This window comes from Camelus ferus, chromosome 2 (assembly GCF_009834535.1).
Source record: "Camelus ferus isolate YT-003-E chromosome 2, BCGSAC_Cfer_1.0, whole genome shotgun sequence".
In the NCBI taxonomy this organism is placed as follows: domain Eukaryota; kingdom Metazoa; phylum Chordata; class Mammalia; order Artiodactyla; family Camelidae; genus Camelus; species Camelus ferus.
Genome location: NC_045697.1, coordinates 101,155,385 through 101,171,084, shown reverse-complemented (window position 1 = coordinate 101,171,084; position 15,700 = coordinate 101,155,385). Strand labels below are relative to the sequence as shown.

At 37.5% G+C, this 15,700-nt stretch overlaps 1 protein-coding gene across 1 annotated transcript in view; it reads left to right on the top strand.

Annotated features, from left to right (window-relative positions):
• Positions 1-15,700, top strand: part of INPP4B (inositol polyphosphate-4-phosphatase type II B) — a 643,844-nt gene that overhangs the window by 305,514 nt on the left and 322,630 nt on the right. Inside the window, exon 3 of the mRNA XM_032464080.1 lies at positions 4,617-4,682. The gene's annotated coding sequence lies outside the window, so the exon portion shown is untranslated. The remainder of the gene's footprint in view (positions 1-4,616; positions 4,683-15,700) is intronic.

The window sequence follows — 15,700 nt, the reverse complement described above, 5'->3', positions numbered from 1 at the left end:
ATTTGACAGTCACTTACCTAAAGGATGTGGCGGCTTAGAGGGTGTTAAAATAGAACGTGCCTGAAATGAGCATCTTGTATGAATTATATATGGAGAGAATGCTTCCTAGGTTATCTGGGACAAGGTAGGAATACTTTTAGAGCTCTTAGGGGCTGTAAGAAAGTGGCATTCAAAGCAATTTCAAAATGGCATCAAGGATGAACATTTTTTATTCTTTGCCAATTTGTTAGATGAAATATTGTCGATCATTGTTTTAATGTTTATTTCTTTGAGTACTAATGAGAATGAACATTTTTCCATATGTTCGTCAATGAGTTGTTTCTTCATTGTGAAGTATCCTTTGATATTTTGGTGTTTATATAATATAGATTTTGGTTTATTTGCAATTATTTGCAGTTGTTGCAAATAATTTCACATCTGCTTTGCTTTTTAATTTTCTTTTTAACTTAGAGAAGTTTTGGGTTTTTTTTTTAACCTAGTCTTATCTACCAGGCATTTTCTAATTTCTTTTAGCACTTATATGTTTCAGGAGTAGACTTGCCCTCTCCAGAGAGGCATATAAATAATCAATTCCATTTTTATTTGTCTTTAATGTTGCATTTCATTTGTATTTAATTCCATAATACATCTGCAGTTTATATCTATGTCTAATGAGATGTATTTGATTTTATTCCAAAAAGATGGACGATTATCTCAACATTATTTATTAAAGAGTTTCTCATGAATTGGTGATACTCGTTTTATCATACACTGAATTGAGGCTCCCTTTCTATATGCATTCATAAAGTCCAATGCCCATTTGTATTAATTTCTGTCATGATAAAAATAGCTACTTTTTTTTCCCCGTCAAACTTTCTGAGGGTAGGAATTATGTTTTCCCTTTAATAACTAGCATAGTTCTTGGCATTAAGTGTATGTTGAATTAATGCATAAAATAGAATGTCTCTGGGATACCTATATTTTCTCACTAATCTGTATGTCAGTTTCTAAGCTAGTTCTGCACTGTGTTAAATGTTGTGTCACAACGATGTATTTTATCATTAGAACAAAACCTGTCATTAATATTTATATTTAGAATTTTCTTTATGATCCATGACTCTTTCTTCAAATGAACTTCAGAAAGTTTTAACAGAAAGCTTTAATTATTCCTACTAGAATTTTGACTGGAATTATGCTAAAAACATAAAATTAATTTGGGAAGAAGTGATATTTATGTTGTAAATAATTTCCTACTCATGCATGTGTTATGGTTCCTTATTTCTTTTATAGCTTTTTTAAATTGTCTTTACAGAGTTATTCATAAGTAGTTTTAGGATTTTATTGTTACTGCTATAGTGAGTCAGGATTATTGATGCTATTGGGAGTTGCATTTATTTATTTTAAATTTTTTACTTTCTGTTTATTGCTATTGTACAGAGCAATTATCATTACAAATTTATATTGAATCCGGAGACTTTTTTTGAATCATTTTATTAATTCTAATAGAAATTTTTTAGTAGTTTTTTTAGTTGATGTGAAAATTGTCAACAATTGGGAATGATCTCATTATCAGCTAAATTCTATTTTATTTTTACAATAAAAGATGGGAATTGAAGAACAAAAGTGAGATTTTAAAAACCTGCTTTTTGAGATACAGTTAAATTTTCACATTTATTTTAGACACAGTTATTAATAATATAATATAATATAATATAATATAATATAATATAATATAATATAACATATAATAGGTGATTATATGTGTATCATCTGTGAAGGAGTTATCATCTGTGAAGCAGGGTCTTCTAGGAGACAAATATGTGAGTCTTTCGGAACTGAGGAGGACCTCTGTAATACAGTTTCCTGACCTGCATGTCATGCTCTCTCCCTAATCTTTCCTAATCTCCACCCTACTTAGCCCCTGCCTTTGGCATAATATCCCACAACCTCCCATTGATGGGGACACTTGATCTAGAATCACCAGGCTGTCTGGGATCAACAAGGCATCTCAGACCCAGCTGTCACTCATGGGGCAACATGAAAAGGGCAAACAGCCAGCTCTGAATTTAGCTGTATCCCCATCACACCAAGACTCTGGGGTAGGAGGAGAGACAGAATGTGAGTCATGAGAGCCCCATTTAGGGCCACAAAGGAATGGATATGGGAACCAGAGAAGCATAGGTGGAGCCCAATAGAGGCTATTCCATTTTTTAATCTTCCATGTTTTATTCCTAATCAGTAATGCTCAATTTAGTATCCAAAAGTTGTTTGAAATGGAATTTTCTCTTTTCTTTTTAAAGAAAACTTTTATGTCCTAATCAAGGCCAATATTCTATTTGACCATTTATTGTGGAGGTCATGAGAAGTATTAAATAAGGCTTTTGTTTGCATTGACTGGGTGGGATATTTAAGGTGCCTAACACTTTGGTGGGTTTGGGTCAGCATTGGTTCTTGCTGCATAATGGGAGCTGACAAGTAATGACAACATAATGGGGACAAAACAAGTATGAAAGACTCAGGCTCACATAACACAGCTGATCCTTCTGCATCATAAACTTTTATTCTTTGGGCTTGCACAGTTACCCGGTTTACAATCTATGTATTTCATCATCACTACGTAAGGTGTTGCCCTTCCTCCGCGTGTTTCCTTGTATTTTTCAAAGCAATTTTACCAGCTTGTTGGGACACTGTGGACCTCAGGAGACTACATGGACCTCTGTCCTACATGGCAAGGCAGACGCATTACCTTTGCAGAAGTAATGACATTTCGAAATACCAAGAGATGTGCAATCTGTTGGGGTGATAAGAAGAAGACACTGTAATTCACTATTGAATGTGTGTGTACAACAGGGCGCAATGCTTAGGGTGGGTTGAAAAAGATAAGAGAATGAATTATGGTTTTGTTTAAGTGTTAAAATAAAGCCTAATGAATAAAGCCTACCTCAGACACCTAATGACAATGATTAATTAGACCAAAGTGTTTTTTGCAAAGTCTACCTGAAAGAAAAGCTTACGATAGCAAACTTAGGACTTTTCTATGTAGCTAGTGTATTATTTTTATACGTTGTGTTTAGAAATCAGTAGATGGTTTACATTTTCTTTAGTAGCAACTGAGTGATTAGCTTCATGTTTTCTCCTATTATGAAGCTATTTTTTTTTCCTATCACGTATTTTAAAAGCAACTCTGGATCTATCAGACTAAAAAAATAGAGATCTTAAGATGAATTATGATTAGGTGTTTTGTTTTCCCCAAATTAAATAAGACCTGGGATGAGTTCAAGCTGACACTTTGTGGTTTTCATCCTCCTATTTCATCTAGAATGGGAAGAAATCTACAAGCATGTGAGTGACAAAATCTTATGTCACATCTACATTACTGACATGACTGCGGGACAGTTTGTTTTGAATACAGTACAGAGGTTAAAGAAAACTTTAACTCAATAAAAGTTATTGCTCTCTTTTTGACAGATAAAATGAACTCTTGATAATTGATAGTAAATTTACAATTTGAAAATCATCATTCCTGATAATAAAGTAGAAAAAAGAACCAAGTGACATTTTTGATGCACTTATTGAATGACACACAGTAACAAATATTTTGATACACCACAGGGCACAGTGGTAAAATGTCCAAACTCTGGATCCAGATCATTGGGCTCAAAGTGAAATGCCGCCCCGGAAACTAGCTGTGGGATACTGACTGTCACCCCACCTTTCTTTGCCAATTCCTCTATCTATAAAATATGGGTAATAATAGTACCTACCACATGGGGTACCTACCGCAAGACCATCCTTAGGCTCAATGATTTGATGGAATCAGAAAAACTGTTAGACTCACAGTCATGGATTCTTCCAGTGAAAGGCTACGGATTAAAATCAGCAAAGAGAAAGGCACCTGAGGCAAAGTCTAGCATCCAACTTCCAGGTGTCCCTCCCGGTGGAGTCACGTGGGGGCACACTTACTTCTCTTGGCAACCATGTGTGACAACATTGTGTGAAGGGCAGGCAGCCAGGGAAGCTCCACAGAGCTCTGGTTTCCGGAGTTTTATTCGGGGTCAGTCACAGAAGCACGCAGCACCAGATGACCGACCTCAGCTATTCAGACTTCAGCCTTCCCTGCCCGCAACAAAAACAGATGTCCGCCATAAATGTATCTGGTCAAACTGGAAGAGCAGAGGCCTGAGCATTCAAAAAACTCTCTTATCAGGCAGACTATTCCAAGAGCTCGGAGGTTATCTTCCAGAAGCTGCCCTAGGGCCAATTCTAAAGGTAGGCCTTTCTTTGGAATGCGAAGCGTTTGAGTCATTCAGGCCTGCTGGGTTAACCCTTGCCTACCCAGTAGTTGTGAGGAGTAAATATGTTAATCCTTGCAAGTTAGAAGAGTGCCCGGCTCAGGTAAGCAAATAAATAAGGGTCAGCTCCAGTTCCTTCTAGTGGCCTCTGTGAACAAAGCAGCTCGATTTGGAAGTACCAACCAGAAACGGCTATATTCCGTGGATCTTGTGATCATGTAAGTCCTCAAGTTTGGAGTAAAGGGCATTACAAGCAAATTAAGTATTTTCGCCTGGAGTGTTTTCAGAAGAGGAGTTCCCAGTGAAAACACCAAATCCTAACATTTTGTCTTTTATTCTTTACAGAGCTCTGAAGTCTGCAAGGCAGTAATCAAAGACCTGAGCTGTTTGAGGAAGACAACAAAAAAGCAGGTACAAGGCTGATTCTCAGAAAATAACCCTCACTGTTCATTTAGACTGATGATTACTTCAAACTTACAGCCTCTATTGTTAGAAAAATATTTTACAAAAATTCCACTTCGGTGTCTTAGAATGTATGTGACTGCATGGCTGACTGTATCTTAAAGAGGAACTGTTTTCTAAGTGCACATTAAATTAATTTTGAGAGCTTCAATTAGGCCAGGTCTAGGCAGAAATGTAGAGTAATGAACAAATAATTATTACTCATTATTAAATCAACACATATTCATGAAAAGCCTGATATATGGCAAACACTCATCTTTGAGGTACTGAGTGATTTTAGAGACTTGAACAAAACAGACATGATTCATTCCTGCCCTCATGGTGCTTGCAGTCCAGTGGAAGTGACATGAAACAGATAGACAAGGATCAATATAAGAATAAAAACTGTCATACATGCTACTGCAGAGTTCTGTGGGAGAAAATGTTGGGAGATAAGGGAGGGATCTACTGGAGACGAGATAAACAGGGGGTGCGTCTTTAGAAGGTGGTGTTTAAACTAAGAGCTGAAGTGTAAGGAAAAAAGTCCCAGGTAGATGGAACAGCAATGAATAAAGAAAGTAACTGAAGAAAAGGATATAGTGGCAAAGTCACAGAGGTGGAGAGAAGTATAAGATGAAACTGGGTTGACAATGGGATGAACGTGAATGTGGCAACCGGCTCAGTCCCACAGGGCTTTCGTTGCTCCAGTGAGGTGTCTTCAGAGCAGCTCTGCGTGGCCACATCCTCCCCTAGACATTTCTGTGCTCTGTCATTTGATTTTCTCTCCTGGCACCCTGAATATAGAAACTTTCAGATCTACCAAACCCACCCCACCCCCTACATCTCCTGCCAAAGTGTAAATGGCTTATGACAGTGCAGAGAGGTTCTCAGTGTGTCTGCATACTAGTTCCATGATACGTTCTGTATAAAATGGTTTAGGGTCAAGGAAGTTTGAAAATTTCTCAATACTATACCACTCTCAGGAGCTTTGAAGACACATTAACATTCTGTAATAAATATACATGTATGTATACACATATGTGCATATGTTTGTGTGAGTGTGCACCTTTATTTAACTTGATATTAGTTAACCAGTACTTCCAGGTTTACATTAGGAAATGTTTCAAAACTTTCTTGGAAAGAAAGTGTATTTTGTGGGGTTCCTCATACTCCTGAGGCTGACCTGCTTTTAGGTAACTTGACCTATTTTATGGCTATGCACATTTAATTATGTTAGATAATTTTCTAGAATCTAGATAATTCAGTCCAGAGAAAAAAGACATGTTTACTTTGGTGGTTTAGCTTTTTCGGGCAGAAGATTTTTCTTGACCTGAATTATGTGGTTAATTGCTTCAAATCCTGATTATACTTTACATGTAAAAATAGAGCCTTAAGTACCACTGAGGAGCACTGGAGTAAGAGCTCACTAAGTAATTTTCAATCTTACTGTTAGTAATACTTGTTCTCTTAAATCAAACAAAGGAAAACCAACTACAAAAAAAAATGTTGTCTGCGTCTTAGCTGCTCTGAATCTCATTCCTTTCCACTGAGAATACTCACTCTCCTTGGTTTGTAAAATTCTCATAATTTAGAAAGGTGGAAAGTGAGGAACGTGGCTGGGGGTGGTGCCTACTTTAGCACCCAGAGAAATGATTTGATTTTATATAAAATGTGGAAATCTTATATCTGCACCAATACAGGTTTCAAGGATTCAGAGTTAAACTAAGGTTATCCCAGAAGAGAGGTTCTCAGCATCTGTGTTGGAAAAGGAAATTGACCTTTTTAAATCAATTCAGTTATCTTTCAATTCAGTTAACTATTATTAAAATATATGGAAAAAAATTATGAACAATTCCCTACGATTTCATAACTTAGAAACAAAAAAACTTGTTTCATCCTTGGAAAGATAAAACATAGCAGGTCCCTTAATTACTACTCCTGCCATTTGCTTTCTGCTAGAGATGTGTCTCAAATTTGGAATCTATTTAGAAATCTTAATTGAAAATGGTTTAAAAGAAAGGGAGAGAAAATAAAAAGAGCAATACAAAAACATAAAAGTAGGGAGAAAAATAGAAATGGAAATATTACAGCCAGATTGAATGCTCACCTATTTTAAAATGCGTTGGAGTATAAGAAACATGTTATCTGGCATAAAATTGAACTCTGTTGTTTCCTTTTTCAGGAATAATTTTCTCAACCAAATAACAAGTCTTTTTAATCTCTATAAATTGGAATTTTCAAGGACTATATTTTGCTCAGTGTAAAAATAGTGATTTTAAAGTTAGGAGACCGGATTGTCCCTTGTCTGACCCTAGGCAAATTCTCAATCTCAGTTTACCCATCTCTAAAATGAAATTTTTAAAATCCCATTTTGAAATGTGGTTTCTTTCTTGTCTCTTGACTTATACACTGACTAGATTATTAAGTTCTAGAAAGAAAAGAAAGATGAAAGTAAAAAAGAAAGAAAGCTAAATTTGAGAATGTATATCATAATATTTAGTACAGAATATGGCCAATACCAGACATTCAGATAGTGCTTATTGCTTCTGTGCTTTGGAGGCTGACTTCAAGGCAGATTCACTAATCCTTTTACTCTGTTTTTTTTTTTTTTTTCTTGTAGGTATTTTAGATTCTGCTGTCCAGATTGTAAATCCCATGTAAAGGCATAGTGACATGTTATTTCTGAATTACTCACAGTACTTTGCATGCTGTTAGGCAAGGTAGTTGCTCAATTAAGATTTGTTTAATGGAGTGAAGCTGTAAACTAATGCGGGGCCAGGAAGCAGATAATCCAGATTGCCCCAGCCCCTGGTTTACGAAAACACCACATCTAATGTCGGAAGCAGGAGTGGTTATGCCCCGCTGTGAATGATTTCATTCAGTGATAGGGCACCCACTTCCTGCTGCTTCTCCATGCACTCTGCTCCCATCAGATTAGTTAATTTCCTGTTATTTATGCGTATTCTACATTTGTGGCTTTAGGTCTTCGCTTGCACTGCCGTCATTTTCAATATTTTCTTCCTTGTTTTCTTTCATTCTTCCTCCCTTCTTCCCCCTTTTTTCTCATCCCCCTTCCTTTTATCTATACCTGACTTTTTATAGTTTTTTTTATTTCTACTTTTTTCAGGGGGAGTAATATGGCTTATTTATTCATCTATTTATATATTTTTGGAGGTACTGGGGATTGCTAAGCATGCACTTTTACTGCTGAGCTATACCCTCCCCCAACACCTACCTTTTTGATGTACAGATCTCTTAAAGTCTGACCAAATATCATCTCCTCCATGAAGCAGTCACAGGTATCTCCTGAGATAATTATCTTACCCACCTTGATTTTTGTTTTGTTTTGTGTTCAAGCACTATTTCTTGTTCCCCATCTGTAGAGAGCGACCCTGACACAGAGCCAGTGAGAGCCCAGCCATGTAGTATGTTAATGGTTCTTTCCTTCCATGCTCCACTCCATTTTGTTACCTTTTACCAAAAAAGTCACCAAGGGAGTGGACCTCTGGCAGTGTTTGCTGCTTCCTTGCACCCCGGTGCCTGGGTGACTGGCGATTGGCGTACAGGCCGTGAGCACTGGGCTGCAGTCACATCAGCTGTCTGAGTCCGGTTGACTTTGTGGATGTGTCCTTAGTTTTGGCTGCTGTGTCCCTTGGAACCAGGAGCCTGGCTCTGCACCCAGCAGTCTAGGTGCCCTGATTCCCAGGACACCTGACTGCATATCTTTCCCTGTGGCCTTACCTTCTTTTGGGTATCCCTTCCAGCTGTATGACTTGGATACACATGTGATGCTGAGAACGGCCACTCCACAGGAGCCCTTTCTACTGCTTCCCTGTCCCTCACCCCAAACTCAACGGTGCCCCCATTTATTGAGGCCCATTCAGAGCAAACTTAAGTTTATCGGTTAAGTCTTGATCATTTGGACTTTTGCCTCCTATAAATCAACATTTGTTTCCCAGTTTATTCATCTTATTCCTTTGTGGAATGGATTTCTTTCTGCTTCCTTTTGTGTCTCTGCAGGCCTCTTGATTGAATGGCTATCAGCAAAGCATTCCCACTGTCCCTCTCTTAGGCCGTCTTCCCCTTGTCTACCCATGCTAATGATAGTAAATATTATTAAAATTAATCGTGCTAGTAATATTTTTTGACCACTAGCTGTATTTTCTAATATCTTTCTTGTTTTGTGTTCACTGTTTTAAAATCTACGCACAGTAAAATTCATACTTTTTGGTGTTCAGTTTTAGAAGTTTTGATAAATGTTAGCATTCATACTCACTACCGTAATCATGATACAGAACACTTACATCAACCCCCAATTTTCTGTCTTTTACCTCTTTATGATCAACCTCTCCCGCCTCTACCCACTAGAAACCACTGATCTGTTTTCTGTTTCGATAATTTGCCTTTTCCAGAATGCCATGTACATTGAATCATGTAGTATGCAGCACTTTGAATCCAGCTCCTTTCACTTACAGTAATGTGCTTGAGTCATTAATTTTTGGGGGTATCAGTGCCTTTTTCCTTTTTATTGTTGAGTAATATTCCCTTTTATGAATTTGCTTTGGTGTGATTATCCATTCATCTTTGAATGAACTTGGAGTGACTTTGAATTTTTAGTTTAAAAAAAAACAGGTTTTTGTGTGATCATAAGTTTTATTTCTCTTGAGTGTATATCCAGGAGTGAGATTGCTGGCTCCTATGGTAGGTTATGCTTGACTATGTAAGAATCTGTCATACTTTTTTCCAAAGTGACTATACTGTTTTGCCTTTCTACCAGCAATGTACAAGAATTCCAGTTGGTCCACATCCTTGTCAGAGATTTTGACAATTTTTAAAATATTTAATTATACCCATTCTAATAAGTACATAGTAGTAGCTCATTACAGTTTTAATTTGTATTTTCTTAATGATCTAGATCAATTTAAAAAAAACTGACATCTTAACAATAATGACTCTTTTAATCCATTGACATTTTATATATCTTTATTTGATTTTATCTCATTTCTTTTATCAATGTTTTGTAGATGATAGCTTATAGATTCTGTACATATTTTGTTTATTTCTAATTTTTTTGGTACTATAATAAATGATAGTTTTTAAAACTTTATTTTTCCATTTTTCATTGCTAGTTTATAGATAGTTGATTTTTATATGTTGACCTTCTAGCGCACAACTTTGATAAACTTATTATTTCTAGCTTTTTGGTAGGTATTTTTGGCTATTTTCTACATAGACAATAGTTCTGTCTGCAAATAGAGATAACATCAGTTGTTCCTTTCCAATCTGTATGTGTTTTATTTTTTTCCTTGCCTATTGCATTGGTTATGACCTCCAGTATGATACTGAAGAGGAAAGTAGAGAGTGAAAATTCTTACCTAATTCCTGACCTTAGCAGGAAAGTACTGAATCTTTTATTATCCAGTTATATGATAGCTGTAGCATTTTTGTAGATGTCCATTATCAAGTTAAAGTATTTCCCTTCTATTCCTAAATTGCTGAGAGTTTTTTTTTTAATGGATGTTGAATTTTGTTCCATTACTTTTTCTGCATCTTTGATATGACCATGGTTTTCATTTTTAGTCTGTTGATATAGTGAATTACACTGATAGATTTTTGAATGTTGAGCTAGTTTTTCATTCCACATTAAACCCCTCTGCATGCTAGTTTATTCTAGGATAAACCCCTTTTATATACTGTTGAATTAGATTTGCTATAGCTAAGATTTGATTGATAATTATTTTGTGAGTCTAAATTCATGAGAGATATTAGTGTGTATTTTTCTTTTTTTATAGCTTCTTTGATTTTATATTACAATAATGCTGGAATTCAGACGTGCATACTAGACTAACACAGAGTTAAATTATGGAAGACCCCAGAACAACAGCAAAAAATAGCCAAAGACACATTTGTTAACTTGCCAGATAGAGGAACAACAACTGGTGAAGAAATTCTCTCCCACTGAAGGGAAAGAAGCCAGAGGGTGTTAAGTGCTAAAATGTTACCGGGAGAGAGATGGAGGGGGCGTGGGGAGCGGGGAGGTAGACACAGGAGGGAGACAAAGGTACAGAAGTGGATGTTGTGTTGGTTATGCTACTTAAGTACTGAAAACTAGTCCTTTGGCAAGGATAAATTATGAAAGGTAGTTTTTCCATTTACAACAATGCATTCCATATAGTAGATGCACAATAAGTCTATGCCCCATGAACGAATGTTTATGGTACTTCCTTTCCTTACTTTTCCTTACCTGTGGGATCAAAACAATCCTAAACGTTGGTGAGCTTCAGCCTGAGATTGAGAAGATGGGAAAGGAAAAAAAGAAAGTCTATGCGTGTTTTATTCTGTATTCAGTGATTTATTCACAAATTAATGACATACTTTTCACATAAAATCTGACCTTGAATACCACACTCCCTCTGTGGTAATGCTTTATATACTCCAGCTGATCGTAAAAGATTAGCCCATGTTACAGATGGAATTCATTAAATTAATGGATGATTTTCTTTAGTTGCATAAGATGAACCATAGAAACTCTAGATGAATTTGCAGGTGGAACAATGGCTTGGAACTTCACTGCTCAGCCTTATTCTTTTTGTAGATATTCTTTCCAGTTCACGTTTAGCAACTGAATTTTCTTTTTCTTTTCTTTTTTTAAAGTACCTGTTGTTTGCTCTTATTGTAGTGCAGTTTTACTGAGTAAGTATTTTAAGGTAGAATGTATGCTTGTGTACATAGTTGAGTGGAAAAAAACTCCTTGTAATAAAAGAATGAAGACTCCTCATCTGTATGCAGTGAGCAGTATGAATGAGAAGACTCAGACATGTCATATTACATTTTTTGTAGATAACCTCAGGCACTCTGTGAACTTCTCTGGAGAGTTAAAGTGAAGTTATAATAATCACAAATACACATTTATTCTTGCCTGTCGTAATAAAAAGCAGAAGATAAAATTTTAATTACATTTACTATCTGCCTTACTTTGAAAATTCAAATTTCAAAAGAAAATGAGCAATTAATCATCAGAAACTCTAGATAATTTAGTCATTACTAATTGGAAGCTGAAACATACCATCATCCAGAATCCAGTCCGTTCTGTGAATGAATAACTTCTGACGTCTGTGTTAGAAATGGCCTGCAGGGATGACCGAAGCTTCAGTTTTAGTTTTGCTTGGGCACATGGTGTTTAGCTGGCCTCGGGCGGACGTGTATGATGGTGTTCAGAAGGATTTCGCCACATTTGATGTTGCTGAGGCAGCACCTCCTTAGAGTCCTCTTTAGTATGTGTGAAAGAAAGAATCGCCCTCCAGCCAAGTTAAAATGGTTTCCTACATCTCTGCTTCTTGAGATGGGTTTAAGATGGGCGGTTAGGAGCCGTTACGTTTGGAAGATGCAGCTGTGGATCAGAGTATCAGGAAAAAAGCCCTGTCATCTTAAGTGTGGGCCATAGACTCCTGTCCTTTGTTTATGTGTTTAATGTGTTTAATGACACAGAAGGCCATTAAAAAAAAAAAATACTGAGGCATCTCGTGAATTGCTATATAACCCTTGTACTATTTTTTAAACCTCTGCTGTAGGAGCAGTTTAAAAAAAAACAAAAACAGTGGATTTGGGGCTTGAGACCATATTTACAAGTTTTTGTTAAGTAAGTAAAATTCAATGTGTCACATGAAGTATTTATAGAAAAAAAAGTTTCCATGAAAGTTCAGTCTTTTCTGGAACATTCAGTGAAAGTTCCTACCCTTTGGATGACATGTGAGAAGCAACCAAAAGTGTCACACTGTGAAGAAAAGGGTAAAAGGGCACCTTAGAACAAAAGACCTTCTCGCTAATTCCAGAGTGGCCACTGTCCCGTGGAGCTCTCTGTCCCACCTCTGGGGCTCAATGTTCATTTCTCTTGAGTGGAATGACACCTAGTTTCCTTAAGTCTGTTCCATTCTACTTTCTGTTAGAACATTTTGTCTCCGTGTGTTAAAGAGTGATGATAGGTAGGTATAGGTAACCAGCCTCTTGCAAAGAGATGATTGAGATTAAATCAAGCATAATTTCACATGTTTACTTTGTAATTCTTCAGGACACTTTCATTTTTATGACTGACACAGAACACAGTCTAACAAGTCAGATGACCGACTAGCTACATTCCCAAATTTGGTCCAAGCACTCCCCCTTAGGACATCTGATCACTGTTGGAAACTTTAAATTCTGGACAGATCTGATGCAGTGCTGAGACGTTCTGAGTTCCCAGGATTAAGAGTGCCTTGTCACAGCGATTGGCAGAGCCACCCTCTTTTACTTTATGTATAGTGGAGACTCACAGTGTTTTTATCTTCATTTGAAAAAAAAGCAACAGACTGACCTCTGATTTACAATGAGCCAAAGGCTTGGTCCCTTTGACTGTCCTTGCTGAGCTGAGTTCTCTGTAGGGCTGCTTTCTGTTCTGTCCTTCTGAACAGCAAGATTTTGCTAGTATCAGTGATCATTCAATACTCATTGTGATTTGGGATTTTTCTTGACTGGGATTGTGATCTCTAAAAGGGAGCCACGTGACTCAAAGAAGCAGAGCAAGAAAATCTGACCCCTTGGTTAAATAATCAGAATGGCGGATCTGGAGAACTGGATGTGTTCAATCACTAAATTCTATTTTTAAACTTCAATTATTTCATATTTTTATTCTTGATTTTTTTCATGCTGTCCTGTCCACTAAAAGTATATTCACATCAGGACCAAGTGAAAGAACCAGAGATATGTATGTCTCAATCAGATAGAATGTTATAAATTGGATTATGAAAACATCATCCTGACCTGGTTTTCTCATTCCTGGGTGTTCTGGTACTTAGGCATTAAATGCTATATTGATAGGCTATAAGTTTTCCAAAGGTTTTTTATTTTTAAGAAAGAGTATAATTTAAATAAAAGACAGCATAAGTAAAATTAAAGTCTCCTAGATTTCCTCCTTCCTCTCTATTCCTCTGCCCTATTTTTTTTTCTTAAGGAGTAATAAAAGTGTGAAATTTTTTGTGTGGTAAAATGGAAAAGTAGTAGCAGGTAGAATAGGGCTCTGGAATCAGAAACTCAAGTTCACATCCTTGTTTCTCCAATTACTAATGGGGTCCTGGAATAAATCACTTTTTAACCTTCAGTTCTTCACCAGTAAAGCTGGGGTTACATCTTAAATTTGTTACAGAGGTTAATGTATTGCATATAAAGTGATGCACAAAGCATGGCACATTATGCATACTCAGAAAGGGCACATAAAAACTCAGAAAATTATAGCTGCTATTGGCTAAAGTGAATTTCAAAAAAGCAGTGGTGAAGACAGAAGTCTGTGAAGACTGTGGATGGATATTAACAGAGTCTCCATTGATTTGGTATTTACAAGGAGAGAAGGCAAGTGTAACATGCTGGTCAGTTGCATTTTGTTAAAATGGTTCTCTTGTCTCTACCCTCTCTCCTCTTTCCTGTTTCTATGTGTTACAAGCAACCACCCTGAGCCCTAAAACCCCCAGTCTCCCGACATTTCCAGTGAACCGCTAGACTCTAGATGATCCTGCTTTGCTGACGCTGACACGAGTTCTTAGTGAGAGCTGCCATCTAATTGTCGGTGCCAACTTCTAATGCTTTCCTGATTGTGGCATGCAGTGACCTGGCTCTGTTTAGCCCCAAAGATAACGTGGTCTGACCTTGCCAAGAACTGAGTGGACTGTCAAGAGTCAGGCGGCAGAGTGGGGGCTAGAGAGAGCAGAGGGAAAAGGGAGTAAGAGCTGGGGACAGAATTTAGGGTTAGTGCTGTCATTGGCCAGGGTCCATGAAAAGAGTCCAACTAATATTTGTGGGTGGGAGGGTAGGTGGATGTCAAGAGCCCCAGACAAATAACCCAGATTGTAAAACACTGGAGAGAACAGGAGGCAGCCCTGGAGGTAGGACATGAGCCAATCGCTGGAGAGACAAGCCCAGGCCAGGATCCACGACAGCTCCTGGCAAAGGTCTCAAGTGTGGCTAAATGACATGAGCCTTTAGCTCGTATTGGCTTTTTCTTCGTGGAACTTCCTATTTACCTCTCCTAATTGATGAGCCTGGAATCTGGATTGTTTTCTGTGCCTTATAGCGGTGCTCCCTAAGCCTGACTGTGGATTCACCAAGTACTACAAAGTGGATTCTAATTTAGTAGATCTGGAGTCTGGCTCAAAGTTCTGCATTTCTAACAAGCTTCCAGGTGATGTGGATACTGCTGGTCCAGGGGCCATGTTTTGAGTGGCAGAGCCTTAAGAGAACGTTGCTGTTTGGTCTTCTGTTCTCTTTCATGTCTGTGCTGCGTCTTCATGGTAAAGGTGAAGCGAGCATTGCTGGCTGGCTCAATCCTGAGCCCCTCAAAGCTGGACTTCTGATCAAACCAGAATTCTGACAACTCTCCAGTTTATTCTTCTCATTAAAAAGCAGGTTCTCACTGAATTTAATACTGGTAGCAAAACCATACATATGACCTGGAGAATTCAACTGTCTCCTGACACAATTGGTTTTCCTGGACAGAATCATTGCCCTTGAATGTTCATCTGTTGCTCTGATGGAGGTTGTCCTCTGTCTGGTCAAGGGCCTTCTGAGAAGACAGGGGGAACTTTGACCTTAAATATATGCCTAATTTTTTTTTAGGTATAATATTTGCCAATTTATGCCATTTTTTTCCAAAGGGAATTTTTTCCTGAAATCTTTTTTTTTTTTAATTCTTCTATTACTTTTGAACGATATACAGTAAGAATAAATTCCTTTTGCTGAGAATAGGGGCCTGGTTGCAAAAGTGTGAATATAATTTTTCTGCAATGATGGTGGCCTTCAAAGTACTCTGGCATTTCCCCTGAAGGGAACGGGGCAGAGAAGGCAGAGGTGAATCTCCTTCTGGATCATATTCCTGGTTTTACCTCTTCTTGGCATTGTATTGCATTCGGCTGATCCTTAGAAGTCCTGCCCATCCACATTCCCTGTTGCAAACTCCAGGTGTT